The sequence below is a fragment of the Cricetulus griseus genome, chromosome 3, assembly GCF_003668045.3.
Source record: "Cricetulus griseus strain 17A/GY chromosome 3, alternate assembly CriGri-PICRH-1.0, whole genome shotgun sequence".
Lineage (NCBI taxonomy): Eukaryota > Metazoa > Chordata > Mammalia > Rodentia > Cricetidae > Cricetulus > Cricetulus griseus.
Genome location: NC_048596.1, coordinates 106,369,886 through 106,383,609, shown reverse-complemented (window position 1 = coordinate 106,383,609; position 13,724 = coordinate 106,369,886). Strand labels below are relative to the sequence as shown.

Here is a 13,724-nt window from a genome sequence, read left to right as displayed (position 1 = left end):
AGGCTTTACTATCAGGTACTCAATTTTCTTGTTAAATTCTTTCTTCTTCAAACACTAATTAGACACTGGTCTAGGGCTCCCTATGTGGATCAGAGATTTAGGAATCAATTTCACCTTTATAATTTTCTTTGTCTAAACAATGTTTCTGCCTGAAGTGCTTTTCCTTCTGGACAGGCATGTGAAAACATATTTGTGTGTGTGAAGAGTAAGAACTGTGAAGTATAAGCACACACTCCAAAAATCTCCGAACTATTTTTCTTGCAGTAGAGTTGAAGGATGATTACACTGTGAAGGCAAGATACAGAAAATTATTGCAGCTTAAATATTTATATACATGTACAATCTTTAAAAATGTATGCAGTTTTAAGCTAGAAATGGTGGCACATACCTTTAATCCCAGCAACCAGGATTTGTTTTCTGAGACACAATCTTGGTATCTACAAGCCAGTTCTGAACTCAAGCTTCCCAAGTCCTGGTATGTTTATGAAACCATGTACAGATGGTGTGCTTTAAACAGAACTTTTTGTCACCAGGTCTGTTTGACAATGGTTGTTGCATGTCTTTGGGATATGTGCAGAGAGCTGAAATACTCAAGAATGTCATTTTCTTTTTGCTTTCTCGATTGTGTAGCAGTTCCTATGCAGTAGACTCTTAGGTTGAACCAACCAGTTGTATTCTCACCTCTTCTTGTTAACAGATACTGCCAGGCAGACTTATTCTTAAGGTCTTCTTTTCTTTTTAATTGTTAGTATGTATTTATTTATTTATGTGCCAGAATTTACACTGGCAGACACAAGGTCAGGATAACTTTTAGGAGGTCCTTCTTGTACAGTGGGTTCTGGGGTTCAAACTCACTGTTCAGTCACCTGGATTTTACATTTAACTTAAAAAACTATGCCAATTCCTGTAGCAAGTAATGATAATAGCTAAGTAATACTATGTCATTATTTGTTTTCTGTTGAGAATGTAACCTTAAGATGCTGATAGTCTTACATTAGAAACAACTCCATCGTTTATTTACCAAGCAGCGTAATCTCATATATTGTTTCCATGATGCTCCTTGAATTTAATATTCTCTAATATTGCTCTTCTGTTCACTTGTGCCACTAAGCTTAGTATGTATGTAGCAGGTGCACTAAGATACAGCTAAGTCCACATTTGCCAGACACCTGGATTGGATCTGTAAGAAACAAATGGACGATTTGAAAGATTTACTAAATTCATGCATTCTTGAATTTTTTTTTTTTACTCTGTGTATGTATGTCTATGCATTTTGTGTGCCTGGTACCCAAAGTCCTCTGGAACAAGATTTATAGTCTTAGTGAGTCACCATGTGGGTGCAGGGAATTGAATTCCAGTTCTCTAGAAGAGTAACCACTGCTCTTTACTACTGAGCCATCTTTCCAGCCCCTCAAGTTAATTTTATAAGCATTTCGAATTAATTTTAAAAGGAATAAGGCATACATTTTCAGAGCTTTTTTTTTTCCCCCTTTGGTTTTTTTTTTTTTTGATAAGGCCTATAGTTCAAGCTAGCATCCATCCTAGTGCCCTAGCCTGGGAAAGGCTGGGAACCACTATATTTGGCTTAATTGGACACAGTAATGAGAATGGCTACCGGAATTAAGTTACATTATTTACATGTATGAAATTATCAATGGATGCTTTTGAAAAAATGTTAACCAAGCTTTTAAATCAGAGGCTTATAGACAGTGACTCAAAATATTTTAAATTATTCTTTTTTTGTTTATTTTTGAGACAGCATTTCTGTGTAGCTTTGGAGCCTGTCCTGGAACTTGCTCTGTAGACCAGGCTGGGCTCAAACTCAGATCACCTGCCTCTGCTTCCCAAGTGCTAGATCAAAGGAGCCTACTACTCCAACACCCTCCAAATTAATCTTTTAGTACCTTCTAATTTGCATGTAATCTGGTAGAAGGGTAGCTGGGCATTGGGAGGCAGAGGCAGGTGGATCTCTGCAAGTTTGAGGCCAGTCTTGTCTCCAGAGCGAGTGCCAGGATAGGCTCCAAAGCTACATAGAGAAACCCTGTCTTGGGGGGGGGGATCTGGTAGAAGGATTAAGAATATGATCAAAATGTATTGAATTTTCAAATAAAAACATTACTAAATGTATAGATTCCCCATATATAGTTTGTTGGGTAAATTTCAATGCGTGGTTTTTCTAGACAGGACTCTGTGTAATGGCCCTAGCTATTCTGAAACTCACTTTATAGACTAGGCTGGTCTCTAACAGAGATTCACATGCCTCTGCGGCATGTGCCAACACACCTTGCTTATTTGTACTTATAAAAATCTTAGTGTAAACATGTTACAGTATTAGCAGTAATCATGACTAAACCAATTGAAGTAACACTTCCTTATAATACTGCTTCAGGTAGCCTGAAATATGTCTGCTGGACATTGGCTGAGGCCTTGCTAGGTATCATTAGTTAATAAAATATGGACTTCTCTGTAAAGATTAAAATTTTAAGATTTTTTGATTACTTTCTTCCCAATTCAATATACTCTTATTTTATGAATTTAAAAGGTTTTGGGTTTGAAGAGATCTATAGACTGCAGCAGATTGAAAAAAAAAGATCCATGACACTTAATGACTTAGAAGGACAGAGGTCCTTGGGCTCAGTACTCAAAAAAAATTACAAACGGCTCAAACTTTGACCACCAAATATTGATACTTAAAAATTACCAATTACAAGGCTGCTTCTTACTCAATACAACTTTATGTTTTAATGACATAAGAATTAAACATGATTTATAATTTCCTTAAAATAATTATATGCCCTTTGAATCTAAGCAACACTTGCTTTTGCAGACCATATTCTCCACTGAGTATTAAAAATCTGGTATGTCTTGAAATTTCAACAAGGAAGAGACACACTGGAATACAATAGGAATAGATGAGTTAAGAACTAGGCCCACAATTAAGAGTTTTCAGTTAAGTTCAAATCTAGCCCGAATCAAAATAAAAAGTAGAAAGAGAGCGACATATATAGCTCAGTGGCAGAGCAAGTACTTGTTTGAACACACAAAGCCATAGGGTTCATACAAGTGTCTGGGAGGAACAGGGAAAAAGTGAATTAGGACAACTTATATTGAGAAGCCTGGCTTTGGTATCAAATTATTACACTGGTGTTTTCCGAGACAGGATCTCATCATGTGCCCCTGCTTGCTGGGCTTGAACTCAGGGGTCTGACTGTCTCTGCCTCCCTATTGCTGGACTTAGCATTGTGCTAGATGCAGTTTAAAGTTAAGGACTGATTCAAGCCTCATTTCTCTAAATTGCCATATAGTCAGTACAGAAATGAAGAAGTCTAGACACTACCACAATTTTTTTTTTCCACGTAGGACTTTGGAGTTCTTGTACACCTGCCATTCTTTAAGCAGGCCATCCCACTTGCACAACTTCAGACTTATCTGTACATGATTTACCCCAAATGGGTACACTTACATTACTCAGATGCTCTCCTTAAATGGAAACTCTTTTAGTTAACTGCAAATTGTCCATTATATAGGGTATCACTAAATGAAGTATTCATGGTAGTTAAAACCAAAGGAACAGATTTATACAACTTAGGAAACAAATCAATCTTAAAAAGCGACAAATTTCGAGTCGGGTGGTGGCTCACGCCTTTAATCCCAGCACTTGGGCGGCAGAGGTAGGCAGTATCTCTGTGAGTTCGAGACCAGCCTGGTCTACAAGAGCTAGTTCCAGGACAGGTTCCAAAGCCAGAGAAACCCTGTCTTGAAAAATAAAATGACAAATCATAGGGCAGTTATTTTTGCCTCAGTTCGTATCCTAAGCATGACACAATGCTTGCTGCCCATTGAATATTAAGCATTTTTATATAGTTCCTTAATTCTCTGGAAAACTAAAAAAACAGGCATATTTTTGTACAATTAAAAGCCCAGAATGAATTAAGCCAACATCATATAGAACTGAGACACATCTTTCTACCTCTGAAGCCCACACTAATGGACAAAACCAACCTTCCGCTGATAAGTGGTTATCATAGGTATATACTTACCCACCATGATGTACAGCAGTAGAAATGGTTTGACAAACTAGTTTTTACTTCAACCAGTGTATGTATTTTAACATCTCCAGTGTTAGCAGAGGAATTACTTCCCATCTGTCAAATGCTTTTTAAGTCAATCCTGTCATAGCTCTGAAGTCAAATTTTACTTCTCTCAACTATGACAGCCACCAGGAACTCATTTCTGTTCCAGGCTTGGTGATGCCTTCCTTTAGCCCCAGCACTAGGGAGGTAGAGGCAAGAGGATCTCAGAGTTCACGGTCAGGCTGAGCTTGAGTTCCAGGGCAGAAAGAAAATGTCTCAAAACAAAGTAACCTATTTCTACTTATCTGAAATTTACTCTAGAATACTGCACAGGTATTAGTTAGTTACCATAATTAGCTTTGCAGACAAAATGGTGCCAAGATGGATCTCTCAGTTTGAGGACTGCCAGAGCCACACAGAGATTGTCTCTGAAAAAAGGTGGTAAGTGGTGGTGGGGTGGTGCCAAGTGGCTCTTTGAACCTAGGTGCACAGATTCAAAGCAAGTTACATTTATTTTGTCTCCCTTACTCCCAATAGCTGAAGTATTAGGAGATTGGAGGATTCAGTCTTATTGTTGCCAGGAACAGATAATAGTCTGAATATAAAATTGAGATTTTGGGAATCATCCTATATGAAGCCTGCAACTTTTTTTTTGTAGTTCAGAACATGTTAATTTAGAGCACAGAAATTTAACCTGCAGTCATGTCTTTCCTTAGAAATATCCCAGGTCAGGTCGGATGGTGGTGGCATACGCCTTTAAACCCAGCACTCAGGAGGCAGAGGCAGAGGCAGAGGCAGAGGCAGAGGCAGAGGCAGGTGGATCTCTGTGAGTTCAAGGCCAGCCTGGTCTACAAACCTACAGAGAAACCCTGTCTCAAAAAGCCAAAAAAGAAAAAGAAAAAAAATCCCAGGTTATATCCATACCAGAAGGTAAAGATCTCATGAGACCAGTTAGACATACATTTGAACTCACTGGATGGACTAGTGACAGGACTTTGTAATAACTTCCTTTGATGCTATAAAAGTTTTTCATTACAACTCTTAGTATTTTTGTTTTTTCTCCCCCATTTTCATTTATCCTTCCAGTTAAGTCTCTAGAAAAAAAGTTAAGCAGTAAGATGGGAATGACTCCAGGCAATGTAATGACTTCAGGCAACATTAAAAATGGATTTAAGACATTTGCAGAGGCCTATGGTGCTTGTCAGTTGCTTTTCTCATCTTAGGTATAGGCACAATCACACATTTCCCACATAGGTAATCTAATAATTTCAATCATCATGAATTTCTCCTGTCAATAACAGACATTGTAAATGCAGCGGGGCAGAGACCAGTCCCATTCGATGTACATTTAATGCTTTCTCCAACAGTGGTTTTAAGGATCCCAGTTGGGTTGGGGCTAGTTAATAGAGAAGGTTCATGGTTAAGAGCATTTGCTGCTTTTGCAGAGGATCAGGTTCGGTTGCCAACACTTACATGGTGGCTCAAAATCATCTATAACCCTAGTCCCAGGGGAATCTGATGACTTCTGACTTCCATGGGTACCAAGCGCATAAACAAAGGCAAAACAGCCATACATATAAATCCTCAAAAATAAATAGGTGGGCAGGGTGGTGGTGCACGCCTTTAATCCCAGCACTCCAGAGGCAGGACAGCCTCCAAAGCCACAGAGAATCCCTGTCTCAAAAAACAAAAACAACAAAAAAACACAGTTGTTGCTTCTAACATCTTAAGGAAGCCCTCTTATTTCTGCCTGTCTCTACCATTATTTATTTTTTTTCACATCCAAACATCTTACCTTTATTCGGCAACCACTTTTTGCTATTCTATGATTCATCCCTAAAACCCTCCTGAATCTGGTGACTTTTCACTATCTTGCTAATTCAAAGTTTATATGAAAAATAAAATCTAGGAAGCCTTCATGGGGAAACAATACCAGCTGAAAAAAATGTTTTCAGAAACCACCTTGAAAGTACCAAGAAATAGAAAAAAAAAGCAGAATTTTTAGAAAGACACACAAACATGAACACTGAAAATCGAATAGCCTCATTTGCTTAAAATTCAAGAAAGGTGTCATGCCGGTATGATAATCATACAGAAAAGGAAAGTAATCAATGTAAACAGTGCACCACCCTTAATGACTTCTCAACTATGACAGTGCTGTATCATATAATTATCACTTATTCCATAATAGTGTTTCCAGTAAAGCCCACTTATTACATACAAGGAACATGCTATTTACTTGCAGTATTGCAACTGTAATTGAGGTACTCTATGTCAATTGAAGTATTCTATGTCAAATTTACTCACAATAGTAAGCTTAGTATATTACCACTTTAGAGAAAGACCCAAATCCTTCCAATTATTTCCTTATACTTACAAGCACATGGTTTTGCATAGTATAGTTTTCTTGTATAATTGTGTTCACCGTTGGAAATCTGAGCAAACTAAAACGCACTGGACTACACCCTTTAAATGGATGAACTGCATATGTGAATTTCATTTCAACAAAGCTGTTTATAAAAAAAAGATACAACATAGAGGATTATTCTTTACAGCAAGTTCACTAAGACAGTGTCTCAAACTAAAGCCTATGAATACATACTCATTTACACAATTGGTTACAGTTAAGTATCTCTGCATACCTAAATTTCCCGAAATGGTTATGTTCATGAACACATGTTTATTAGCACATATTCTTGCAAAGACATGTTCTGTAGTGCTCCTTTAACTGTTCAAACCTGTTAAAATCTGGTAAGATAAAGAAAGCTTGCTTCTCTGGGCAGTCATTATTAAAATTTTAATTTGAAGTCACTTATAATTTTTTTTTTTCTTAAAGAGACAAGGTTTCTTTGTATAGCTCAGGCCAGCCTGGAACTTTGTAGACCAGGATGGCCTTGAACTAAGAGATCCATCTGCCTCTGCCTCTGGGATCAAAGGTCTGTACCTGTACCTGTACCTGTACCACCTGTACCACCTGTACCACCACCACCCAGTTAGACTTTAAATTTTGACCCTGAAACATCTGCTGCATTTACCTTAAGCCATATAGAAAATCCAGCAGCAAAATCTATGTCAACCTGTTATAAACACAATAGCTAGGGTACTAACCTGAGACTTGTTTCCTAACTATTGTCAATTCCAAGTATGAATGTCAATATATATATATATATATATAAATTGTTTTATTACCTGAAATGAATTAAAATATTGTTAAAAAAAAACAGAAAAGAAAAAAAAAACGTATTAGCTAAAATCAAATGGTGTGCCCATCTGTATCCACTTATGGAAACAAACACTGTGACAAACATTTACCTTAATCAAAGAGGAGATCTGAAAGATACTTTTTTTTTTCTGGTCAAGTGTTTTGCTTTTTTTTTGTCTTAAGTTTCTAAAGAATATGGAATTTTTTTTTCCTCTGACAGTTGACTTAACTTGTTGAGTCTTTCTAAAATACACTGGAATTTTTCACATTTATGGTAGGATATCCATTATATATAAGGCTAAAACACTTTAAAACACTCACACGACAAATTGTAGAATCCACTACATTATATACTGGTCCCATTTTTCACACTAATTCTAAACAATCTGTTATTTCTCTTTCAATAAATCAGTCTTCCACAATAACTCAAACTAAGATTATTGCTCATATGTCTTATAAAACAAAGATTCATTAGCCTAAACCCTACAGTTAAATCTAAGAGGAGAAAAGAAATGGTAAACACTCTTTCCTTTCTAGTACTTACCATCATTACAGGTAGAAGGACATCGATATTTCTGAGGCTTTTACATTGTTGAATTTATGGATGAATGGCTTTTGCCACAGGCATTGTTTCTTCTCACAACATAAGCCGAGTCTTTGAAAATTATTTTAACTGTTTTCTGAATAGCGTAGTTATCTTTTGAATTTTATTAACTTCTAACAGAGGCATAGTATGTATTTTCCCTGATACAAACAAACCAGGGCTGGGAATCCAATCCAAGGCCTTGAGTATATGCTAGGTGAATTCTTACCATTGAGCTACATCTTCTGCGTAAAACTCAGCTTTCACAATTAAATACAAAAGAGAGGGAGAACAAACAACACAAATTATTCATATCAGCATTTTTAAGTTTTCAGAGACACTCAGAAGGAAGTAAAATTTCCCATCTTTCCAAAGTGAGCATCAGAATCTGAAAAACAAACACACAGTACTGCTTTAGTTATGCAGGATAATTTGAGATGCTGAGCAAAAGGACTCAAAAGTTCTTAAAGTAATCATACATTTAGAATAGGCCAAAGAAGGCATTAAATGCATTTTAATTGGTGCGGTACCAAGTGGGTAAGAGGTGATGGTTAACTACATGCAGATGTCACAACAAAACACATTATTTTGCATAATTTTGTTAATATACGCTAACAAAAGAAGAAAAGTTAAATTGGTGACCCATGGTTACCAACTTCAAGACCCGAAGTATTTTAGTATAGTTCATTCAGCGATAGTCCTGAGTAAGATAGCACACTTGTAGTCCCTTTTCAATGTCTTTCACTTTCGCTGGTGGGTAAGATTAGGTGCTAACTTCTTTTGGTAGCTCCTTGTCTTTCTTATTTTCAGGACCAAAGATAAAAACCTGCACACTCATATCTACCAATGATTTATTTGATGCCCTTTGTAAATCATGCGGTATTAAGATTCAGTGTGTGTGTTGGTCAGATACCTGAGGAAGGAAAAAAAAATGGCAAGACGACAAGAAAATTAACCTAGGTTTACCCCTACTCATCAGGTGCAAGCGGGCTTCTCGTCCAAAAGGCGCGAGGCTCGCTGTCCCCAGTCCGCAAAACACAACAAAGCCACCTTCTGCCCAGATTGTCCCGCTAGGAGGTCTAAGGGCTCCTCCACAGCCAGAAGAGAAGCGACTCCCTGGGTCCCTGGGTAAAAAGCCGAGGGAAAGGCGTGAGGCCCTAAGCAACCCCTTGAGGTTGAGGCTCACGCCGACTCGCGAGGCCCGGTCCGACGGCCCTGCCCATCCGCAGTGTAGTCTCCGTTCAGTCCCAGCCAGTGATCGAAGCTATCAACCTCTACGTCCTCTGCCTCACCATTCTCACCGTGTCCCTTCTCAGCTCCACGAGCCCCGAAGCCTCCCTCGGCCCGCAGTAGCTCCTGAGCTTCAACATGGCGACCGGTCAGGTCTCTCTCTGGGCGCTCGGACCGGAGCACCCTGGGCATTGTAGTTCCGGATGTAGCCTCTGCGTCCCTCACGGACTTCAGAGGACTACAGATCCCAGAATGCACAGCTCTGGAGCATGGCTATTGGGGCCGCTCGGACAGAGGGATGATGTCATTGCAAAATCCGACTGCATTCATTGTGCTACGGTCTATCCACTCCCCACCCCCCCGCCGCTGCTGCTGCTGCTGCTGGCGCTGCTGGGCTCGCTATTGCCGCTTGCTCCAGCTGAGCCCTGAGTAGCAGCAGGACCAGGGCAGGGACTGACTCCAGTCCTTGGACTTAGGACACCGCAGCACCTTCCCTTACGTGCGTGACTCATTGGCATATCATTTCTGTTTATGCCTGGGGTGGGGAGAAAAATCCCAAACCAGGTGAGTTGAAGTGATTTATTCAAATCGTTCTCCCAAGTTATTCCTCCCGCTTAGTGCTCAAGGCTTTCTTTTGGAAGATGGGGCCGGGGATGGGGGTATGGATTCAGGAGGTTCTCACTGGCGCTGCTAAGAGCTAAATCGCTCTGTGCAATTTGGGTCACTGCAAAGAACAACTCCAGCAACCTGCCCCCGCCAGAGGACTGGTGCCTGCCAATTTCCTCGCCTCAACTCCCTTTAACCTTTTTGAGGCTGGGAGAGGGGGCTGGGCTGGCAAGGATGTTGGGAAGTGCACTTGGAAAACATGAGGAGGGCAAAGGTGGCGGACTGCAGTCCTGTCATTCTACGGCCCCAGTGCTGAGGTTTGAGTGGGAAAGGGTGATGTGTGGGAAGGAATGGAGACAGTGACTTAAGGTGGTCGTACTTCTTTAGAACATTTGTGTCTCTTGGACTAGCATACACTATTTTCTTTTTTAAGATGAGCATGCTTCTCTTGAGTCGCTTAAGTTTCGTGGGGCTTTATTTTATGTTTGCATGTCTGTATCGTTTGTCTCGCGTTTTCTCTGCTGATTTGAGGTGACAGTGTCCTTTAATGGTGTACTTCGTGTCAGAAATATTTCACGTGTCTTAGGCTGCTAGAAGCAGTATAACATTTTTTAAAGATTTTTTTTTTCGTTTTCTCGACTGCGGGATTCAGGATTGTTTGGAAGTGGAGCTGATAGATTTGTGCTTGTGTGAGTGTTTTAAATTACATCGCAATAGGCTCTTGCCACTGACAATGGTACTGTAACGAGCTGCGCTGCCGTTTCCCGAGGCTCCGTCTCCACTCACACTTAACGGTTTGTAGACCTAATCGATTAGGGAACCGGGGTCCTTTTTTCATTTCTTGACTTTTTTTTTTTTAACACTTTAGGGAAAGGAAAAGTTAGACGTGCTGCCACCCTTTACTGGCTATTACTGAAAGGTATCCAAGAACAGTGAGCCTGATCAGGAAAACCAGAGAGCATGTTAGTGTGCTTTTTGTTTGAATTTTGTTTTTCAACGAACTGATACATTTAATAAGGCAGGCAACATTGTGGCTTGTGTGATGCTGACTCTCCTCTTTTAAGAGTTACAGGGATGAACACTGCAATAAATATGTTCTTTTGAGATAAACAGCTGGCTGGATCCAGAACAGATGGGGCCAGTCTTAGTTGAGAGATATACAACCTTGGAAATGAATGGACTTAGGGTCAACCACACCCCCTTTAGGAATGTCAAAAGAAGGAGAAATGCCAGAGTATTTGCTTAACTCCAAAATGCTAAAGCTTTTCACAGCTGAATCAGGCTTTGGAGGGAAAAGTCATTACTGTCTGTCTTCAGCTTCTGTGAACCAATTTTATTCAATTTTAATTTAGATGCTCAGGTCTCCAAAGTTGCAGCTGGGTGACACTTTGTTAAATGCTGCATGTCACTGAATGCAAAGAACAGTCCATTGTACGGGCTTTGTAAGTAGAGTGATTTATTGGCATGCAATGAGCAGCTTTTGGATTTGGGCAAAGATCAACAGTCTGTTGCCTCTTCCTACATTTTGTGGTGACACTCTGCCCTTTTCTTCTATGCCTTTCTTTCTCTCTGTACCCGGTTGACAGATCTTCAAATTCCATTTCTTTCCTCATCTGTTTGCAATAAATGTAGGTGTTGCCTCTCTGTTTCAGGGTCCTGGCTGTGTCAGGAGAGAATCACATCTCTTTTTCTAAGTCACTTTCCAACCTCTGAACACCAGCCCCCACACCTTCACCCCACCCACCCCCCAAGGAACCCTGGGGTTAGAGGATGTTGGCTCTGTGTGAACCTTTATTCAGAGTCCTCTTTGATGAGGTACTGGCTCCCCCCACCCCCCTTGGAGTCTGTGCTTGGAAGGATGATAGCAATGAGTCTGTTCCAGGGCTGGGTTTGTGGATTTCCTGACAGACATAACCTGGGCCCAGGAGCATATGGACAATGAAATGTGGCCATGGAGCTCTTGTATCTTTCCTTTCCATGACCCCTGCTAAGAAGTGCCCAAGGTTTAGCAATTGTTTTAATGCTTTACATAAATAATTCATAAATGATTCCTAAAAGAAGTAGTCTTAAGTAGTTTCTGATTCATTTAATAGTTTTGCTTCTTATTCCTGATTCCAGTGAGTGGTGGGAAAAAGAGTCTATCCCCTAGCACCACTCTGAGTAACAGGGCCAGTAGCAAACCTGCATTTGTGTTTCTGAAGGTAAATGGAGTTCCTGCCATTTTGTCGTCTTTGTGGAGGAGAGAAGTTTGTTTTATGCGACTTTTCCTGGGAGCTGGGTGTGGTGGCAGCTATGTCTTTTTACTTAACCTTAGTGTTTCTTTAGGCATGCAAAGTCCAATGTCCATTTGAAGTCAGCCTACATGACAGGTGGATGGGACTTTTGTACCACCTTTCCTTACGAATTCCCGTCTCTTTCAATGTGCCCTCACTCACTGGGGGTTTTTAGTGACATAGGGAGAAGAAATGATTTGAATGAAGGATTAGATTTGGCTCTATCCCTGCTGTCCTATGACTTTCAAGAGCTGTAAATTTCTTTTTGTCTCAGTTTGTAGATCTGCAAAGGGACACCAATCCTTGCTTCTTGATTTACTTGGCCTGTTGTTAAAACCCTCTGTGATAAAGCCGGAACTTATTCTGACAGCAAACATCAACTGAGCAGGTTTTGTGTGATAAGTACTATGGTACATCAATGAAGAGAAATATACCCCCCTCCCCCCGCATTGAACTATTCCAAGTGTGATGTACTTACTATTCTTCCTGGGGATTGAATTGGAGATGGGATGGGTGTACCCAATATGACTCTGTTCTTTTTTCTGGAGCAATCAGGGAAGGTTTCCTGTAGGAAGTGGAACTTGAGGGAACTTGAGTGGTCAGGAAGTAATTTAGGGTAGCAATGGGAGTTGCCTAGAGTAGGGCAAATAGGGTTTTTGGCTAAAGGAACTGCACATTCAGCATACAAAGAGAAGAGTGGTGAGTAGGAGACAGGGAGTAGATTGAAGGAGCTGGAAGAGACTAGAGAGATGGGGCCTGGGCAGTTTTGAATGACAAGGTGATTTTGGTTTTCATCCTCAGGGTAATGGGAACATAGGATGTGCTTTAATTAGCTAGATGAATGCCATATATGGAATTATATTTAATACACCCTAGGGTTAGCAAGATGGCTTCATGGGTAAAAGCACTTGCCATATAAGCCTGAGGACCTAAGTTCAGTCCCTAAAATGCATGATGGAAAGAGAAGACTGACTCCTGAAAGATGTCCTCTGACTTCCATGTGTGCTGTTGTATGGAAAAATGCTTGAGTGCTAGAGGGTGTGAGCACATGCATGCCAATAATAAATGATGGACACTTTAAAAAAGACAGAGGAAATTGGAGGAAAGCTTGACCAAGTTGAATCTAGAGACTGAGTAGCAGGTCATTTCTAAGTCTTGGTGATGGAAGATGATGCTTGAATCTTGGTGGAGACTGGAGAGACACTACTTTTGAAAATTAGAATTGCATAAATGTATTGATTGATTAGATATGGGAATAGGAAGAAAAAGTAGAATATGGTTTGCATTTTTCCTCTTTAAGCAATGAGATAGATGACTTTTAGAGAGAAAGAGACAGCTGATTGCGTGTATTGGTTCAAGAAGTGGAGGATTCTGGGTTATGTTGAATTTCAGGTTCCTGGGACACATCTAAGATCTTTGTTTTATTCTTCCTATTATTTGTGTTGGGGTATGCCATGGTAGTCTAGGGGAGAGATCGCTGATGGGGCTATGATGGGATGCTAGTATTTATTCATGTGTAACATTGGGAATGGCATATTCATTTTCAAGGTTTAGTTTTCTCATTTATAAAATGGGTTTATCTCACTACAGTATACTGATGTTCACTTGTATGTATACCATGATAGGAATGCATCTTCAAATGAGATAGTGTTTGCTTTCACGAAATTCCTCTGAAGAGAAAAGGACATATGAACATATGGAGGGGTGTGTAGTGATGCTAGGACAGCATAGCCCCACAAGAGGGGTGGGAAATCAAC

At 40.0% G+C, this 13,724-nt stretch overlaps 1 protein-coding gene and 1 long non-coding RNA gene across 6 annotated transcripts in view; one reads left to right on the top strand and one right to left on the bottom strand.

The window, feature by feature from the left end:
* Positions 1–243: 243 nt before the first annotated feature.
* Positions 244–9,252, bottom strand: LOC103162587. Of its 5 annotated transcripts, none has more exons than XR_004769133.1 (5): positions 7,820–9,252; positions 6,451–6,583; positions 5,035–5,167; positions 389–1,180; positions 244–285 (listed from the first exon to the last, which is right to left on the bottom strand). It is a non-coding gene; the product is annotated as an uncharacterized LOC103162587 (long non-coding RNA). The 5 variants fall into 5 exon arrangements; XR_004769134.1 differs by having other exon boundaries at positions 5,047–5,167; XR_004769136.1 differs by lacking the exon at positions 5,035–5,167 and having other exon boundaries at positions 7,820–8,982; positions 9,160–9,242.
* A 179-nt stretch (positions 9,253–9,431) lies between these two features.
* Positions 9,432–13,724, top strand: part of Rab30 (RAB30, member RAS oncogene family) — a 95,586-nt gene continuing 91,293 nt past the window's right edge. The window contains exon 1 of the mRNA XM_027407655.2: positions 9,432–9,652. The gene's annotated coding sequence lies outside the window, so the exon portion shown is untranslated. The remainder of the gene's footprint in view (positions 9,653–13,724) is intronic.